Source organism: Equus caballus, chromosome 7, assembly GCF_041296265.1.
Source record: "Equus caballus isolate H_3958 breed thoroughbred chromosome 7, TB-T2T, whole genome shotgun sequence".
Lineage (NCBI taxonomy): Eukaryota > Metazoa > Chordata > Mammalia > Perissodactyla > Equidae > Equus > Equus caballus.
Window position 1 is genome coordinate 87,940,195 of NC_091690.1, and position 18,950 is coordinate 87,959,144.

Here is an 18,950-nt window from a genome sequence, read left to right on the forward strand (position 1 = left end):
TTCACAACAAAATGTTGGGAAGGGGAATGGGCACAAATTCCTCCCATTCCAGTATACTCTGCCCTTTGTAATGTGAATTTGTTACTCCTCCCATAAAGAGGTGGAGTCCATCTCTCTACTGATCTGAGCTGGCTTTGCAACTTGCTTTGACCAGTAGAATGTGAAAGAAGTGACACTGTTTTAGAATTTTAAGCCTAGGTTAAAAGAGGCCTGGCTGCTTCAGCTCTTCCTTTCTTGAGTGCAGCCACTGCCGTGTAAATGCTCACTGAAGACGAGAGAGCACAAGGAGAGAGAGGCCTAGCCAACAGTTAGTACCAACTACCAAACATGTGAGTGAAGCCACCATCTTAGACCATCCATCCACAGTCCAGATGACCACAGCCACATGAGTGACCCAAGGCAAGAAAAAGCAGAAGAAACCACCTAACCTGAGTTCAAGGCAAATTATTAACCCACAAAATCATTTTGGAACAGTTTGTTACATAGCAATAGATAACTGATAAACCTTTTCTTCTTACTTTTAGAAAACAAAACTGAAGCCACTTAGCTATTTAACAGCAAATTTCTGTTTTAACCTCCACAATCACTACCACCTTCCTTCACTTGTCCTCAGAGAATTAACAGTTCCCTTTTTCTTTCTAAGGCTGCCCCTCCACCAATACCCTTAATCTCACTGAATTCCCCTTCTCCCCTATGAATGATTGTCTCCTTTGCATTATTAATTTCTCCTTTACTTGCTTCCTCCCTCTGCCATAAAAATGCTCAAGTTTTCTCCAAATGAGTGGGAAAAAAAGATTTAACATTCCCCTTTAAACTCCAGTAGCTTCCATTTTAATTTTCTCCTTTCACTGCCAAACTTCTCAAATGAGTGACCTAGAAAGTCCTTTCTTTACCCATTCTGCCTTGGAAAAATTCTACTTGTCCTTCAGGGCCCGATTCAAAAAAGCTGTCTGAAGCTTTTCTTAAGCAGCTCCTATCAAAACTCATCTTTTCAGCTCAACTAAAAATTTTTATCTTTAATTTTTGTAGACTTTATGCTGTTTTTGTCTCCCTGGCATCCTTTCTTCCAGTAGCAGAATCTACAACTTCCTTTCTGGAAACTACTTATCATCCTTTTGTTCCACCTAGTTTGAATACAGCTGGACCATCCTTACTCCCCCCACCCTCCATCTACGCCCAAGGATCCAAATCTGGCCCTTTAGAGTTAACCAACCCCAGGACTTCTGAAACTATTCGGAAAGGAAGTTTATCATTGAGGTTGCTAAGCTGATAGGAGGTAAGCCTGGCACTGTTCTGGCCATCTTTGCCACCACTTGAGGAGATGCTGCCCAAGACTGAATCGAAGCTAGAAGCCAGCAGAGCTAAGATAAATGAAATGAGATTGATTCTGGATATTACATTAAGCCTCTGGACCCAACCCATGTCCAAGGCCAGTCTTTTCATCAATGTCGGCCAATAAATCCCCCTCTTTGCTTAAGCCAGTTTAAAATTACTTTTGGCCATGATAACCAAAATTATCTTGATTAACACGGGAATCTATAACCTATAGGTCCACCCAACAGACTAGAATAAACTTCTTAAGTGCAGAAGCCTGCTTTTTCCCTTCCTTCCCCACAACATTTAAAAGCACCTTGCTTAATAAATATGGAACTTAATTTAATGAACATGTGTTTTAACAGGAGGGAATGAGGGCTACTGGACAGTCTTGAAGAAGCGATTTCAGATGGCACAAAAGTATGGATATATGGTGGGAGAAATGTAATTGCCTGCTATTGAACACCACAACACACTGCCTATATTTCACAAAATCAGATGGATCAGAACAAAACAATATTTCACAGAGAGAGAAAAGATACCGAACTACAATTCATCTTCTACAAGCATAACGCCGACTTGTTATTTAAGTATTCTCCTGGCTACCATATTTGGTAGCGATATGACATTGTACTGAAAGGGAGATCTGGATTTTTTAAGTGCGTTTCAGATACAGTTTTTTCAGTGGAGAATACACTTATTCTAAATATTTCAAATTAATGTTACCTCTCATTTACTAACAAAGGTTAAAACTAACAGTCTCAAATTTATTTTAACAGTGAATGTAGTGTTTTTTCACATCAATTCATTTGCTTGCTCTATCCCTAGCACCAACCCAAAGCAATATATACTCAAGTAAATTCAACGCTAAGTAGTCAGTAACAATGAGCGGTCTCTGAGCAGCTCAATTACCATATTTTAGTTTTCCAAAAGATTATCATGCATGTATATTCAAAAAGTAATAAAGGAGTTACAAGATTGTCCAAAAGTAACCTTGGCTTCAGCTATTTTTCTAAGGTTGCTGCACTGACAGTCATGCTCCATTAATTTTTTAAAATAAAACTTCATTTGATGACGAACATTTAGCAGGAAATAATTTCCTACATGCTAATTCAAAATGAAAACTTCAATGCTAATGTTCCCCTAACTCAAGCTGGAAAAGACAATATAACTAGTTTTTGAATGATGATTGTATACCATCTGCCAAAAATTTCCCAATATAAAGTAACCCAGTGATGATCACAAGGCTGTAGCTACCTTAAAATTCTTCAAAAGAGGGCAATTAAACTATTCAGTTAAATTTTGGATACCATTTGCAGACCCAAAAGAATTAATTTAAAAGCTCTTGGCTTCTTCTGTGGTAGACATTCATTAACAATTTAAATTTAAATCTCAGAAAAAAATAAAACAAGTCAGTCCTGCTACCATCTAACTGCTTTCTCATCTTAAAATTCAAGATACCTGAGAAAATGGAGAAACAATGATTTGAGCTCAACAATATAAATATTTCTCCTCTAAAATGAAAATGAATCTCAAAGAAAAACAAATTACAGTACCTCCATGGAATTTAATATTATACCATTAAAAATAAAATTATGAAGACTGCAGTAACCACGGGAAATGTCTGTTAAAACTGTAGCAAATATCTACAAATCCCTATCTATACATATGTCTATGTATAGGTAGAGATATATTGATACTATATGCCAAACATTGCTTTAAGCAATGTATTAACTAATTTAATCCTCACAAATGCTATTAAGTAGCTATTATTATTATCCCTAGTATACAAATGAAGAAACTTAAGTACACAAGTTATATACAATCTGCCCAAGCTCATATCAGCTAGCAAGTGGTGAAATCAGGACTCAAACCTAGGCACTGCTAATTCACTTCAATATATTTTTATGTTAATAGTTATCTGGAATCAGTAAGTACCTAAACATACCTTATCCATGATAAATACCAACTTTCTTCCTCAATCCTAGGATTATTTATTTCTGCATTAATAAATTTTATTGTTTCTTTTGATTCTGTCATGTACTAGTTAATACTGCTATTTAGTAATAACATATACCAATTTACCAGTCAATTCATTATCATTAGATGACCAGTAAATTTATACTTTCATTGGGGGCATGGATTCTTATTTTATCCATCCTCTACTTGCAAACTTCTGCTGTAGTTGTTAAATGAATGCATCGATGACTAAAGAACTTAAGACACCATTCCTTTTACCAAAGAGAAGTTCAAATTCTGAAACAAAAAACAGACTAAAGAGCTCATTTATTAATAATTCAACTAAAACTGAACAATCACATGGTTGAGTTTAGAATAAACAAGTGGTGGAAGAAAAGATTATCTTGAAAACTAGGAGTGAGATGGCAACAGAAAACTAAAAATAAGAGAGACGGGCCCCATCTGTGCTAAAAGATAACATTCTCCTATCTCTACTGATTCATGAAGGGAAAAAAACTCAGTGGACAAAAGAAACCAGGTATTTTGGTATTAGGCACTATACAAATTTGTCAAAAAGACAAAATGGAAGAATGTTCAGGTGCTGGGTGAGATTAGATTACAGCAGCAATGTTTAAAGAAATAGAATGCAAAACACACATGGAACTTAAAAATTGTTATAGCTACATTAATGAAAAGAAATAAATGAAATTAATTTTAATAATATACTTTATTTAATCCAATACATCCAAAATATTATCATTTCAATAGGTAACAAATATAAAAAATATGAATGGGATATTTTATGTTCTTTTTTTTACACTAAGTCTTCAAAATCTGGTATATATTTTACCACATTGCAACTTAGACTAGCCACATTTCAAGTGCTCAACAGCCAAAGGTGAGCAGTGGACAACGCTCGGTTAGAATTTAGGAGGAAAGGAACAAAAAGCATGGTGAACAAGCATCATTACTTTCTGGATGGTAAGGAAAAATTTATCTTCCCAAAAGTCACCCCTTCCCTCAAGTCAGTAAAGCACCTCAAATTCCTATTAGTTATTTTTCAGGAGAAGAACACTTTATTTTTTTAAGTCCCAGAGATAACATATAGCCTTTTAATTAAGGTCTGTCTTATTATCCTTTATAACTTGTGTACTTTTAAAGTATACAATTTCTAATTAACTTTCTATAATTAGAAAATTGTTAACATTTCATAGAGAAATGTGTTCACAATCGACCACACAGGATAAATTACAAAAAATTAAATATTTAAGTGTAAAAAAAATTAGAATCATAAAACCAAAAGAAAACAGAGAATTCCTATGTAACATCAGCATAAAGATTCAAAACCTAGAGGTATGATTCAAAACCTGGAAGCCATGAGAGAATATTTAAGTACATAAACACCTTACAAAATAACTTTTGTTTGGCAAACAAGCACCAGTGAATTTATTCACTTCTTCAACAAATATTTACTGGCTACATACTCAGGCACTGTTCTAGGTGCTGAAAAGTAAAATAGTAATAACTATTTAAAATGTCAATAAAAAACCAACAAACTGGGAAAAAATATTTGCTACTCATATCACAGAGAAAGAGCTAATTTTACTAATACATAACAAAGAGCTTATAAAGAAAAGTGGACAAAGAGTTTGAATGAACAGTTTACAAAAAAAGTAAAGATCCTTACCCTCACTCCTGTTGAGGCATTAGTAACTTAAAAATTATGCTAAACCTAATTGTATACCATATTGATAACAAACACACAGAGAAAGTGAAAAAATATATTCATCATACCAAAACTTGTTAGATACATAAAAAAGCAGATAAAGGAAAATTTATAGTTTTAAGTGATGATAGAAAAGTGAAAAGGTTGAAAAGTTAATAAACACCCATCTCATGAAATTAGAAAAAGAATGGCAAAATAAAAGTAGAAGGAAGGGAATAAAGACCAGAGAAGAAATTAGTGTCATAGGAAATATACAACAAAGCTGAAAGGTGGTTCTTTTGAAAATACTAATAAGATATCTGGTGATGCCGATCAAGAAAAAAAGAGGACAGGAATAAACAACACCAAGAATCTAAAAAGGACATCCAACAGATGCAGCAGACATTAGAAAGATAATGAGGATATTATTAATAAGTTTAAGCGAATACATTCTAAAACGTAGACAAATTTCTAGAAGATAGTAACAAGTGACTCAAACATAAAGTTGAATAATCTGATAACCACTAACAAAACTGATTTCATAGTTAAAAATATTTTCCTCAAAGAAAACTGCAGGGACAGATGGCTTCAATGGCTTCATATTAGAAAGAAACAATAACAATCTTTTACAAACCCTTCCAGAGAAGAGACAAAAAGGCATGTTCCCCAAACATTTTATGGAACTACTATAATTTTGATAACAGTACCAGGAAAGGATAAGAAAATTACAAATCAGTCTTACTCATGAACACAAATACAAAAAGTCCTAAAGAAAATAATAGTAAACCAAAGTTGTAAATACAAAATGCAATTCACCACATCAATAATTAAAGAATTAAAACAGAAAAAGCATATGTTCATCTCAATAGATTTTGAGCAGAAAAGCCAACTATGAGCAGGTCCTTATCTGACCAAGAGTATCAAAAATCATACTTACTGGTAAATAAAACTTGAAAGCATTCCCTTTGACTATGAATAACCAGAATGCCCATCACCACTTCTATTCAACACTTTATAGACTCCTAGACAGCACAGAAAGGCAAGAAAAATAAATAAAAGGTAGAACCAAGTAGGAAGAACCAAAATATTATTTACAGATAAAGTAAAGAATACAAAGAATAATTAATAGAATTATATGCCAGAGTTTATCAAAGTTGCTGGATATGATACTAATACACAAAATCATAGTATTTCTATATACCTGCAAGAAATGGTTAGAAAAAGCAATTTTCAAAAAGGTAATGTTTACAATCACACACACACAAAACCCACCAACTAACTAACAATACATGTAATAAAAGGTTGTAGGAGAAATTATAAAATTTTACTGACAAATACTAGGACTATCTAAATCTAACAGATATTATTCCATGTTTATGAAAGACTTAATTTTACAAAGATGCCACCTCTCCTGAAACCCTATAGGTTCAATGCAACCTTAACGAAAATTCAAACAGACTTTAAAAATAAAATTTGACAAGGTGCTTCTAAAATTTATATGGTAACCAGAAGGACCAAAATAGCCAAGATTCTCTTGAAAAAGAACAAGCATGGAGGACTTACTCTACCCAATAAAAACTTACTATAAAGCTAACTTTATTTACGATAGTATGGTATTTATGCAGGAAGAGATAAATCTAAATAGGCTAAGAGCCCAGAAACAGACACATCTACATAGACATCTGATTTAAGACAAAAGTGGCATATCAGAGCACGGAGAAAGAACTGTCTTTTCAATAAATATATGCTAGAACAAATGGAGGGAAAATGAAATGGACTCTTGCTTTACTCCTTAAGCAAAAATCAATTCAAGATAAACCTAACATCTAACTCTGAACTTTTTTTGTCAAATTTTCACTATCTGTGAATCACTTAGTGGGCACTGCACATAGCACGATCAATTTACATAAAAAATATTCACTGCATTTTAAAATACAAGTAAAATATTTTAAAATGAATAGTAAGATATTCCTATCAGTGAGAGAGATGATTGCACATTCTCACAACTTGTATGTATGTCCAGTAAGTTTATTTTACTTGTTATCTGAATTAAACTAGAAAATCCTAATTCAATTAGAGCTTGTCAGGAAGGCAGCAAGGCTTGGTGGTAGCTCTATGAGATAGTTATAGGTATTGTACATAGAATCTTATAGGCTCTACCTTCAAATATTTCTGAATCTGAGCATTTCTTCATTATATTCCTGCTACCATCCTATACCAACCATCATCTCTTGCCCAGATTATTGAAACAGCCTCCCAACCAGTCTCCACCACCCCTCCATTCCCCACCTTCAGACTACTCTCAACATAGCAGCCAGAGTGATACTGAAAAACCTAGATCTTCTCAACCTTCTGCTCAGAACTTTCATGAGCTCCTATGTCACCTAGAGAAAAGGTAAAATCTTTACAGTACTCCACCAGGCACTCTAATAGTTGGTCCACCTATTACCTCTCTCCTATAACTCTCCTCTGTGATACTGTCACACTGGTCTCCTGGTTGTTGCTCTAACATATTATGCTTCTCATTCAGAGCCTTTGCTCTTCAGTTCCCTCTAACTGAACTGCTCTTCCCCTGGATAGCTGAATGGCTCACTCTGTCACCTCCTTCAAGTTTTCATTGAAAAGGTGACATTTGTGTAAAGTCTTCCCTGATAACCTAGTTAAAATCGCAACCTTCTCTAACTCCGCTGCCTATGTGCTTTACTTATTTTCCCCTTAGCATTTAGTACCATCCAGTAACTATATATTTTACTTATTTATTTTATAGTCTTTCCCCTCTAGACTGTAAATTTCATGAAGCTGAGATTTATCTGTTGGGTTCACTCCTGTATACACAGCATCTAGAACAGTCCTGGAACAAGCAAGTTTTCATTCACGTCTGTTATACAAATAAACGAAATTAAATCTAATGTGGACCAGATAGGGAAGCAATTCTTCCCAACAGCGTGTCTTTGGTATTCTGTAAGACACTCAAGAACACACAAAAATATCACATTTAAAATGAATATTTTAACCTAAAAGATACAACAGATTTTTAATCCACTCTTGTTACATTCGTTTTCATTTAAACTATCTGGGAGTCACCTTAAATGTGCCAAATAATAAACCATTAATTTCCTTCTCTGAGGGAAGGAAACTAAATGTATGTATTCCCAGAACGGTTCTTCAGAGCCACATGGCCCTTTTTCGTCAGACCAAAACACATTACAATTTTGAAGTACCTGTAGGAAATATAGTTCATGTCTGCTTGTTGATTAGAAATACTGGCCTTGGGCTCAACAGAACAATTTGGCTAATGATGAATCTTTGGGTGTTTTCTGAAGATCTGAAGTCATGAAAGTAGGTGAGATTGCCCTGGGAGAATGTGTAGTGAGAAGAGGGAACGAGAGACAAGGAGGAAATCATGATGGCCACTAACACGTAACAAAGGTTAAGGAAACAAAAGGTCAAAGGGAAATAACAGATAGGTGTGAAGACTGGTATCAGACAAATAAGGGAACAGAGCGTCCTAAGAAGGAAGTGGTCAGTAATGTCAGAAACTACAAAGCGGTGACAAAGGATGAGGACTGGAAAAAACACCCTAGATCTAAGAGCTCATTTGTGATTATTTTAATAACAGCTTTACTGAGATATAATTAACTTATTATAAAATTCACCTATTTAAAGCATTCAAGTTGTTTTTAGTATATTCAGAGTTGTGTGACAATCATCACTACCAAATTTCAGAATATTTTCATCACTCCAAAAAGAAACCCTTCACCCATCAGCAGTCACTCCTGTTTTCCCTCTCCCACAGACCCTCATTACTAATTTTCAAAGAAGACAGTTAAGAGAAGTGTGGAAAACTGAAAAAAGAATTACAAGTAACAAGGGCATATTATTCTTTAAATTCTTTGACACTAAAGAGAACTAGGAGAGAGAAGTAAATAGGATGAAGTAATTAAAACGGGAAAGGTCTTCAACATGAGGTAGGTTGAAGTGAAGGATTCAGGGGACAAAGATTGAAAGGCACAAGAGATAGAAGATAAATACTAGATCAGATCTGGGTACACTAGTTGAATAAGATGGAATCAGATGCATAGACAGAAGGGTCTGACTTGAAAAGGAAGAGACACCTTAGGAGACTGAGGTGATCATGGTAAGGAAACAGGAAGGCAATAACTAAAAATAGAGGACTTCAGGGAGCTAATGTGGAAAGCAGATTTACTTTCCACTATCTAAACTTTGGAGAGTTTTAAATATTTCATCATTTGCAAGCCATAGTATTTTATTTTATTTATTTATTTATTTATCTATCTATTTATTTAACACTCTCTCTCTTTTTTCTAAATTTTTCCTTCTCCCCAAAACCCCCCAGTACATAGTTGTGTATTTTAGTTGTGAGTCCTTCTACCTGTGGCATGTGGGATGCTGCCTCAGCATGGCTTGATGAGTGGTGCTAGGTCCGCACCAAGGATCTAAACCCTCGAAACCCTGGCGGCCTGGGCCGCTGAAGCAGAGCGTGCAAACTTGACCACTCGGCCAGTGGGCCACCCCCACTACTATTTTAAAACAAAGTTGATAAATATGTAATAGAGGAATTTTCTCTTCTTATTAGGATACACAAAGTGGCAAGATACTGTCACTCTGACCCCAACAAAGAAAAATAAGCTAAATAAGTTTTTAAAATAATGGTTTTAAGGCATATTAGCGAGCAGAGGACACAAAAAACCTAACGAATTAAATTCCAGAAAGTAATAAACCCATCATAGGAAAGGTAGACCCACTGCTGCTCTCATCCCTGGTACAGCAGCAGCAGGAGGAATGCACCGTAGATGGGGATAACGAGAAACAAGTCAGACTTTTAACAGTCACCTAAAGGCTAGCCTGACAGATTAGAATTCTGAGGAGTGGTAGGGCTAAGTCTGAGTGGTCTAAAGCACTGGAATAAGAATTATAAGGAGTCCCAGTCATGGAAGAAGTCTGTACCCACCCTCCAACTCTTCCTCACAGGTCTTCAGTAAATGCATAGGTAGCACACTGAAAGCTGGAGACAGGGCAGAAGAGCTGAAAGAGATCCCCCTTGAACAATGTGGGCCTTCCCAAAGTACACGGCAGCCACCCTCCAAAGGAAGGCTGGGCGAGTGAGCAGGCAGAAATCCATCTGAGGCACTCCAAGCTTTCAGCTACCAATGGCTGGGGATGGAGCAGGAGAGCTGAGAAAAAGTCCTCCAAGGCATTCCAAGCCTTCACAGACTGTAAAACAGCTGTCCTCTAGAGGCTGGGTAAGGACAGCAAGGTGAGACTGCCTGAGACACAGAAAGCCAGGAAGCACGACTAGAGAACAAAGAGACTTTCCAGCAACCTAAAAAGCCAGCAGCTAGGCTGCCAAACAAATCTCTGGAATCAAGTCAGTGCTCAGACCCCAAATCCTGCTAAAGAGAAAGTCATAATTCTGCTCTAAAGTATTTCAACCCAGTGTTAAAGTGAATCCAATTAAAGCTGCAACAAAACACAGACTGATCTTACTTATAGACTTTCTCCATTAAGTGGCCTGACATAATAAAGGGCATTTTGAAGATAAGTAAATAATAAGTTAACTTCAAGCTCCACTGTCATTTTATACAAGACTGGCATATGATCAAAGATTATGAGGCAAACAAGCATGAAAATATGACCCATGGTCAAGGAAACAGTCAAAATAAATAGATATAGAGATGGCCTAAATGTTAAACTTACCAAAGAGGAACTTTAAAATAATTACGTGAAAATACTAAATGATATAACAGAAAAGATGAATGATATGCATGAAGAGGGGGAAATTTCAGCAGAATGATACAAATTACAAAAAAGAATAAAAAAGAAACACTAGAAAAGAAAAATATATCAAAAATAAAGAATTAGATGGACTCAACAGCAGAAGAAAAGACTGGTAAACTTGAAAACAAATCAATAGAAAATATCCAAACTAAAACAGAGAAAAAAGAGAGAGGAGAGGTAAAACAGCATGCCTGAGTTCTGCGGGACAATTTCAAATGGTCTAATATATACATAATTGGAGTCCCAGGAGAGGACAGAGAGAATGAAACAGAAGAAATATCTGATGAGAAAATGGCCAAGAACTTTCTACAAGTGAAGAAAGACATCAACCAAACAAATCTAAGTTCAGGGAAGACCAAGCAAGGATAAAGATAAAGTAGAAAATGAACCTAACGGAGTCACAGAGTAATGTAGATTCAATGACTACTTGAATGAAATAGCTTCAGTTCTTACTAATATTCGTGGAGTTAGGGTTAAATCAATCTAATATCTAGAGTCTGTTCCTAAAGAAATCAGGAACTTGTAGAATTTAGCTCTTTTCTCCAAATTTAAATACACTAAATGTGCACAGTTATATTTCTAGGTTTGCGGTATTACACCATCAAACTTCCTCATTTCAACCTAATTCAATTTTACTCTGGATTTTTGGTGAAACGTTTTTTGATAAAAATTAAGAGTAAGTTAAATCATCAAACTCAATCAAAATCAAAAATCTTCTCTCAAAAAAAAAATCCTAGGGGCCAGCTCCGTGGCCAAGTGGTTAAGTTCGAGCACTCCACTGCGGTGGCCCAGTGTTTCGTCGGTTCGAATCCTGGGCGCGGACATGGCACTGCTCATCAAACCACGCTGAGGCGGTGTCCCACATGCCACAACTAGAAGGACCCACAACTGAGAATATACAACTATGTACCGGGGGGCTTTGGGGAGAAAAAGGAAAAAAATAAAATCTTAAAAAAAAAATCCTAAAATTTCCATCTATTAATAAGAACTTTTTATAATTAAATTTAATATACCTCCAAGGGGAAAAAAACACTGGTACACTCAATTATTAGGTGCAATAGGAAGCCAAAGGTGTGTTTTATGCAGAGACATTCATGTTACCTGATTTACATTGTTCAAACATCCTTATCTACTCTGTGGAAAACAGACATAAGCAAAACAAAAATGGAAACTGGGAGACCAATTAACAGACAACTGAAATAGTCTAGAAAAGAACTTCACTGACTTGAATGAGGATGACAAATGAAAATGTTAAGAAGTGGTTTATTTTAAACAAGCAAACAAAAATGATAAGTTCAGACAGTAAATGAAATGGGGGGGAAACAGTAATGTGACAGAGAATGATTTAGCTGAAGGGATACTATTTTTAATAGTGTAGGCAGGGAAAAGATGAAATTGGAGCCCTAATCTGGACATAAGAAGAGAGAGTCACGGGAAAAGCTAAGAGAAGAGCCTTCCTAATCTACTTCACAAGTTTAAAGATGGATAAGCCTAGACTGGCTCCCGCATTCTTTAACCTCCATACCACACTTAGAATTATGCTTTGCCCAAGTACTACAAACAATTATAAAGGGCTTAATTCTTCCATTTTGACAAAAAGCAATGGCTACACTATAGTCTAATAATCACTAGCAGTCATTATACCACCTTCAGTCCTTAGGAGCAACATCCTAAACATAAGAGATTCACAACAAACACTTTCATCCAGAACAACTTCCCATATCTGCATATGTGTATCACTGTTATGTGTTTGGGAGGGGGACAAGGAAGAGGGGGGATACAGTCACAGCAAGAGGTTCCTGTTGAAAGACATTTTACTGACAAAGCAGTTTTCAATCTAACTCAGAATCCCAACAGTAGTACTGCTTTGTGGAGATAATTACTGAACTTTGGACTACTTTATTGTTCATTCATTTAACATGAATCATTAAACATACTCTGACATTACCCCAATTCCAACACGACAAATAACAGTAAGCTTTTGTGCTAAAAGTTATGGTATATGCCTCCATTTCCAACACGGTTTAAGGCAGGAAAAAATAAAACTGAGTTGCAACTGAGAACCCCCAAATACACAATAATAATAATGAAAAACTGACATGAATACTTCTGGAATTTTCCCCCAAACTCTATCAATTTCTATGGCTAAAAACATCTTGTTTTCACGTGATACCAAGTACACAAAATTGCTAGTTTTATAGAACAACAGTGATAACAAAGAGAAGAAAATGATGCAGTAGCAAGACCAAAGCTCAAATATCAGATTTCCCTCTTATTAACTGTGTAATCTTACAGCAAGCTATGTAATCTCCCTTTGTCTTATTTTCTCATCTGTAAAACACAGATCATATCTCATAGTATTGTCAGGGTTAAATAAAAGAATATATATATATATATAAAATGCCTGGTATATAACAGGCATAAAAAATATATATATTACATCTGTCCAATTATTGGAACAACCATCAGTATGTTCCTACCATTAAAAAAGACAGCTTACTGCCAATAAGCACATAAAAAGATGCTCAACATCATTAGTCATTAGGGAAATGAAAATCAAAACCACAATGAGCTAACTTCACACCTACCAGAATGGCTATAATTAAAAAAACAGAAAATAACAAGTATTGACAAAGATGTGGAGAAATTGGAACCCTCATCCTTTGCTGATGGGAATGTAAAATGATACGGCCACTTTGGAAAACACTGTGATGTTTCCTCAAAAAATTAAACACAGAATTACCATATGACCCAGTAATTCCCCTGCTAGATATATATCCAAAAGAACTAAAAACAAGGACTTAGCCATCTGTACTCAAATGCTCACAGCAGCATTATTCACAATAGCTAAAAGGTAGCATCAGCCCAAGTATCCATCAATAAATGGATATACAAAATGTGGTATATTACATACAATGGAATATTATCCAGCCATAAAAAGGAATAAAGTTCTGATACATGCTACAACATGTATGAAAACATTATGCAAGGTTACAAAAGCGAGACACAAAAGGATAAGTATTGCATGATTCCACTTATATGAAATATCTAGAATAGGTAAATTCATAGAGACGGAAAGTAGATTAGCAGTTACCAGGGCTGGGAAGACGGGGAATGGGTAGTTACGGCTTAATGGGTACAGAGCTTCTATTTGGGGTGATGAAAAATTCTGGAAACAGACAGTGGTAAACATTGTACAACAGTGTAAATATGATTAATGTCACTGAATTGGACACTTAAAAATGATTAAAATGACAAATTTTGTTAAATATAATTTACATAAAAGTCATTAGAAAGTCATCATCTTGATAGAAATGTTCACATAGTTTCCTGTCTTCAAAAAACTAATTCTACAATCTGCTTTTGACGATTAGCAAATATAAACAGTTTACGTATATAAAAAATTATAGAGGAAACCAGATCCAAGGTTTACGGGAACTCTCTGTACTATCTTAACAATTTTTCTGTAAACTAAAACTGTTCTAAAAATTAGTTGGGTTTTTTTTAAAAGGCAACTTACTGAATCTCAAAAAGCATTATGCTAAGTGAAAGAAGCCAGACTCAAAAGGCTGTTTATACTGTATGATGCCAATTTACACGACATTCTGGGGAGGCAAAACCATAGGAATTAAAAAAAAAATAGGTGTTGCCAGAGATTAGAGGGTGAGTGGAAAGGACTGATTACGAAGGGGCATAAGGACACTTTCTGGAGTGATGGAAATATTCTATATCTTAATTGTGGTGGTGGCCAGTTACACATTGTTGGTATTTCCCATAATTTATAGAGCTGTATAACCTAAAACACCTAAACTAATAACCTACAACAGATGAATTTTACTATAAGTAAATTATATCTCAATAAACCTGATTTTTTAAAAAACCTAAACAGTTACAGTTCATGTCATGCATTTCAACACAGGCAGAATTTCAGTCCGATAAATGTCATTATGAGATCCAGTCAGATGAAACCAGGCTATAGTCTCTGAAGCCAAAGAGCACCTTTTCTCAACTCAGCATTGTAGTCTAAAAAACATTTACACACTAAACTAAAAAGAGGAGTCAGAACAGTTACAAATTACATTATAAACACATATAAATGACTTAAGTCAATTTGGTTATGGCTACTCATAGCACTATGGTTTAATTAGGTCTCCTTCAGAGTTTAACTTGGGGGAATAAAACACACACTTTGCATAATTCCCAAAACTGCAAATAAAACATCTGAAAAAGTATTTTCCTGTTCGCCAATTAGACATTTTCCTAAGGGCGTTTATCTCTTCCATCAACATCCATGTTCTTTTCCCACCTCATCAGAAGAAAAGTACCTGCACTGATTTCCCTCTATTGTCTCCTCTCATTTTCCCCACCCTTTTATCTTGAAAGGATTTCATCTTTGCTTTTTCCTCTCATTTCACAGTAGAACTTTAATACTTAATGTCCTCCTGCTTCTACTGGTATTTTCTGAAGGTAAACTGCCAATTTCTGTTCTTATAGGAAATTTTTTTTAATGGCCTATTTCAATTAGGATTTCCCATACTGCAAACTTTTAACCAATTTTCTTTTCTTAACACTGTCTATTCCTTTCTCTTTTCATAGTCAAATTCCTTATCAAATGCCTACTCATTTCACAACAGGAACTAGCATTACTCTGCTGCTCATCTACAGTCATCAACCTCTCCTTCAGTCCTCTTAACTATGTCTTCCACACTACTCAAGCCACAACGAGTTCACAGCCCATGCTAAGATTTCCTGAATCATCCAAGTAATATAAAAGTTCTGACCACCGGCCTCTAAATTCTTTATTGCAGATGTCTATTCTCACCTCTTACTTCACCTGTTCTGTCCTTATCTTTTCAAATAAGACTTGTGAATCCTTCCTTAAACCTGTACTTTATTTTCCTTACCTAAGTTTTTCCCCAAGTTGTTCCCTATGCATCGAAATTACTGCCCTTGACACCTCTTCACCTTCTTCTTCTACAGTAACAATTTAAGATCTAAACTCTTTATTCAAAAATCAAAAATCTTGTCTAATCAATGCTCATCAATTTTAAATGTAACTATACCACCCTCTACATCTTTTCTTCCCCATTAACAATTTTTTAATAACTAAAGTACTTTATACTATATGTATAGACTATATGTATACACACATATATGTATATACGTAATACACATATATATGTGTACATATAGCATATGTATAAAGTACTTTAGTAGTTGGCTGTATGTATAGCAGTTGGACTATAAACTCCCTAAAGGCAGGAAATACCCATTCTTTCATATACATTCCAAAATCTGGCAAGTGCTATGTATCTAAATCCAGTACCATATAAATAGAAACTATGAAAAGAACACTAGGCTTAGCACTGCAAGACACTGTAAGTTCAAGCAATACCTCTAATGTATTAGGCTAAACAAGTCACAATCTCACTGGGCCTCATTTTCCTCTTCAAGAAAATGATAAAAATATTATTTTTATATTTTACTTCACAGAGAGTAAGGTGGGTGGGGGGAAGCATAGTTAAGCTATAATCATCAATCAATACAAATGTAAGAATATTTACTTTATCATTGTTAATCATAGTTATCTTGCCTAAAATAAGCCTCTAGTGGGGGGTTTTTTTAAACTAAACTCAATGCACAGCAAAATAAGTGAATCAACACACCATTTACTCATATCAATAACTTTTGTCCTATAAGACTAACAGAAAGCCATATATTTAGCAGTAAAGATGTTAATTATATAGTATCTTAATGCACTCTCAAGGTTAAAAGATAAATACTTGCTGCTAAGCCAATAATTAGTACCTTCAAATCAACTAAAATCAAGAGTGTATAAAAATCCCATTCTCTTTTGTATCCAAATAGCTGAATCTAAAATTTTAAGAACTCCAAAAAGTAGTTTAAAATGGTATAAATCTCCTTTTTAACTGCCTAAAATGTCCATGTGCACTCTCCCATTGTGTTTTGAATCCATCACGTTATAAATAACAGATTGCAGAGAAAAGGAGGGATACAAAGTATACATAAATGCACAAAATAAAGATTTCAAAAATATGACTCCATGACAGAGACAAGGAAGTTTCTTCTAGTCCCAACCGTAACCCCACGAACAACCTGAAAGATATCCTACAGCAATATCATTAATGACCATAATTCCAATCAAAAGAGCATCAGGTGGGGGCCACCCCCATGGTTAGAGTTCCCCGTGCTCTGCTTCAGCAGCCTGAGTTCGTGAGTTTGGGTCTCTGAAGCGGACTTACTCCACTCATCAGCCATGCTGTGGAGGCATCCCACATACAAAAAACAGAGGAAGATTGGCACAGATGTTAGCTCAGGGCTAATCAATCTTCCTCACCAAAAAAAAAGGGCATCATGTATGGATATTATCAAAATAATTATAAATTATTAGTAATACATTTCTCAAACGAGTTGCTTTTCCTTTTCAAGTAGGAATCCAAGACAGAAAAGCAGAATTTTCATCCTTTAGATCTGCACTATCTAATATATGGTAGCTACTAACCACATGCAGCACACTATTCAGAGCTTGAAATGTAGCTAGTCCAAAGTGAGATGTGTTCCAAGTGTAAAATGCACATCAGATTTCAAAGACTTACCAAAAAAATGTGAAGTATCTTACATATGTGGCTCTCATTTAATATTTCTACTGGACAGCACTGATTTAGATGTAGTCAACTCTCGAATAAAAAATGGATACCAGAGGTATTACACATCTTGTTTAATATCTCACTGCTTGGTACTACCACAGCAGGGTCTAGAACCTGATCACCTTTATCCCACCCTTATTAACAGAAGGAATTCATCCTTTAAGACTCAACTTAAGCATCATCTTCCTCATCAGATGCACTCATTCCCTCTCTCTCTCCCAGCCCAGGTAATCACATCTTTTTTAGTACTTCGGATGTACCACTGCCCTTATAACCACACTGTTAAAATTTGTGTGACTGTCTCCCCAGATGGAACAGAGACCTTCTTGAGGACAAGCAGTGCCTCATTCATTTTTCTATTCCGGGAACAAGTGCAGTGCAGGCAGCTTTGTAGGCCCTCTGAAAACAAGATCTTTCAGAGGGTCAATTTTTAGCCCTACTCAGGTACAATGAACAAATCAAATCACATACTATCTGAATGCACTGCACGAAAACTTTCACTGTTATTTACCTGCCTTAAATTCTTTTTAAATATGGCAAATATAATAAAATGGATAATTTATGTTATCAAAGCAACACAAGTTACAAAGCATTAAAAAAAGTGCTTTGTACTGCTGCTCAGAAAAGTTTGGTCTGACGCTCTGATAAGAACTCTGATCTCTTGGGAAATTCAACACTCTCGTTAGGTATAAATTCACTTACTGAATGTGCTTACTAAGTGCAAAAACACTGTACTAGATTAAAAAAAGATTCCTAGACATGGGAATTGATGCAGCAATATTCCATTAACTGAAAACTTTAGAATGGCAGAAGGGAGAAACAAAGCATCACAGGTTCAGCATAGAGCTAATTACATAAAGTTACAGTGCGTAAAATTCCTAAATGCAAGCATGCCAACTTTCATATTCCATAAAACAGAAAAACTTGTGAAACCTATGGATGAAAACATTAAAATGTATTGCTTGCCAAGAAAAACTGCAAGCAACATGCACACAAAACAAAAATAGCAAGAGATTTTCCTAGGAAAAAAACTGCTGTAGAATCTGTTAATTTAGGCCAAGTTACTCGTGGAAGAAGCTCTGTATGTGCTTCGCGCCTATATAAAATCACTTCTGAATTAAGTTTAAATAATAAAATCTCTTTATTAAATAATAAAATCTCTCTCTTCTCATTCAGTCATAATGCTTTTCAGTACACAGACTGTCTTAACGTTAAACAAGAAGTTATCTTCAACCACACAGTCCAATTCGCTAGCATGAACAAGAGCCCCAACGCCAACCAGGCAGAGCCGCTAAGAGGAGGCTCCCGCGGAGACTTCACCACCAGCCCAGGAAGCAAAGGTACAAAGTCTCTCTCGGAATCAGCCTTCCTGGAATCAGCCTTCCTGGACGTCAGCACAGCCTTCCCCCTTTATACAGTATCTTCAACACTCTTCGAGGAATAGCTTTCTCTTCTCTGCATCTCTTCTAATCTGTCGCTTTGATGCTCCAAAAATATTAAACCAT

At 35.5% G+C, this 18,950-nt stretch overlaps 1 protein-coding gene across 2 annotated transcripts in view; it reads right to left on the reverse strand.

The window, feature by feature from the left end:
• PIK3C2A (phosphatidylinositol-4-phosphate 3-kinase catalytic subunit type 2 alpha) overlaps positions 1 to 18,950 on the reverse strand; it is a 91,117-nt gene that overhangs the window by 71,016 nt on the left and 1,151 nt on the right. The gene's annotated exons all lie outside the window — the stretch shown is intronic.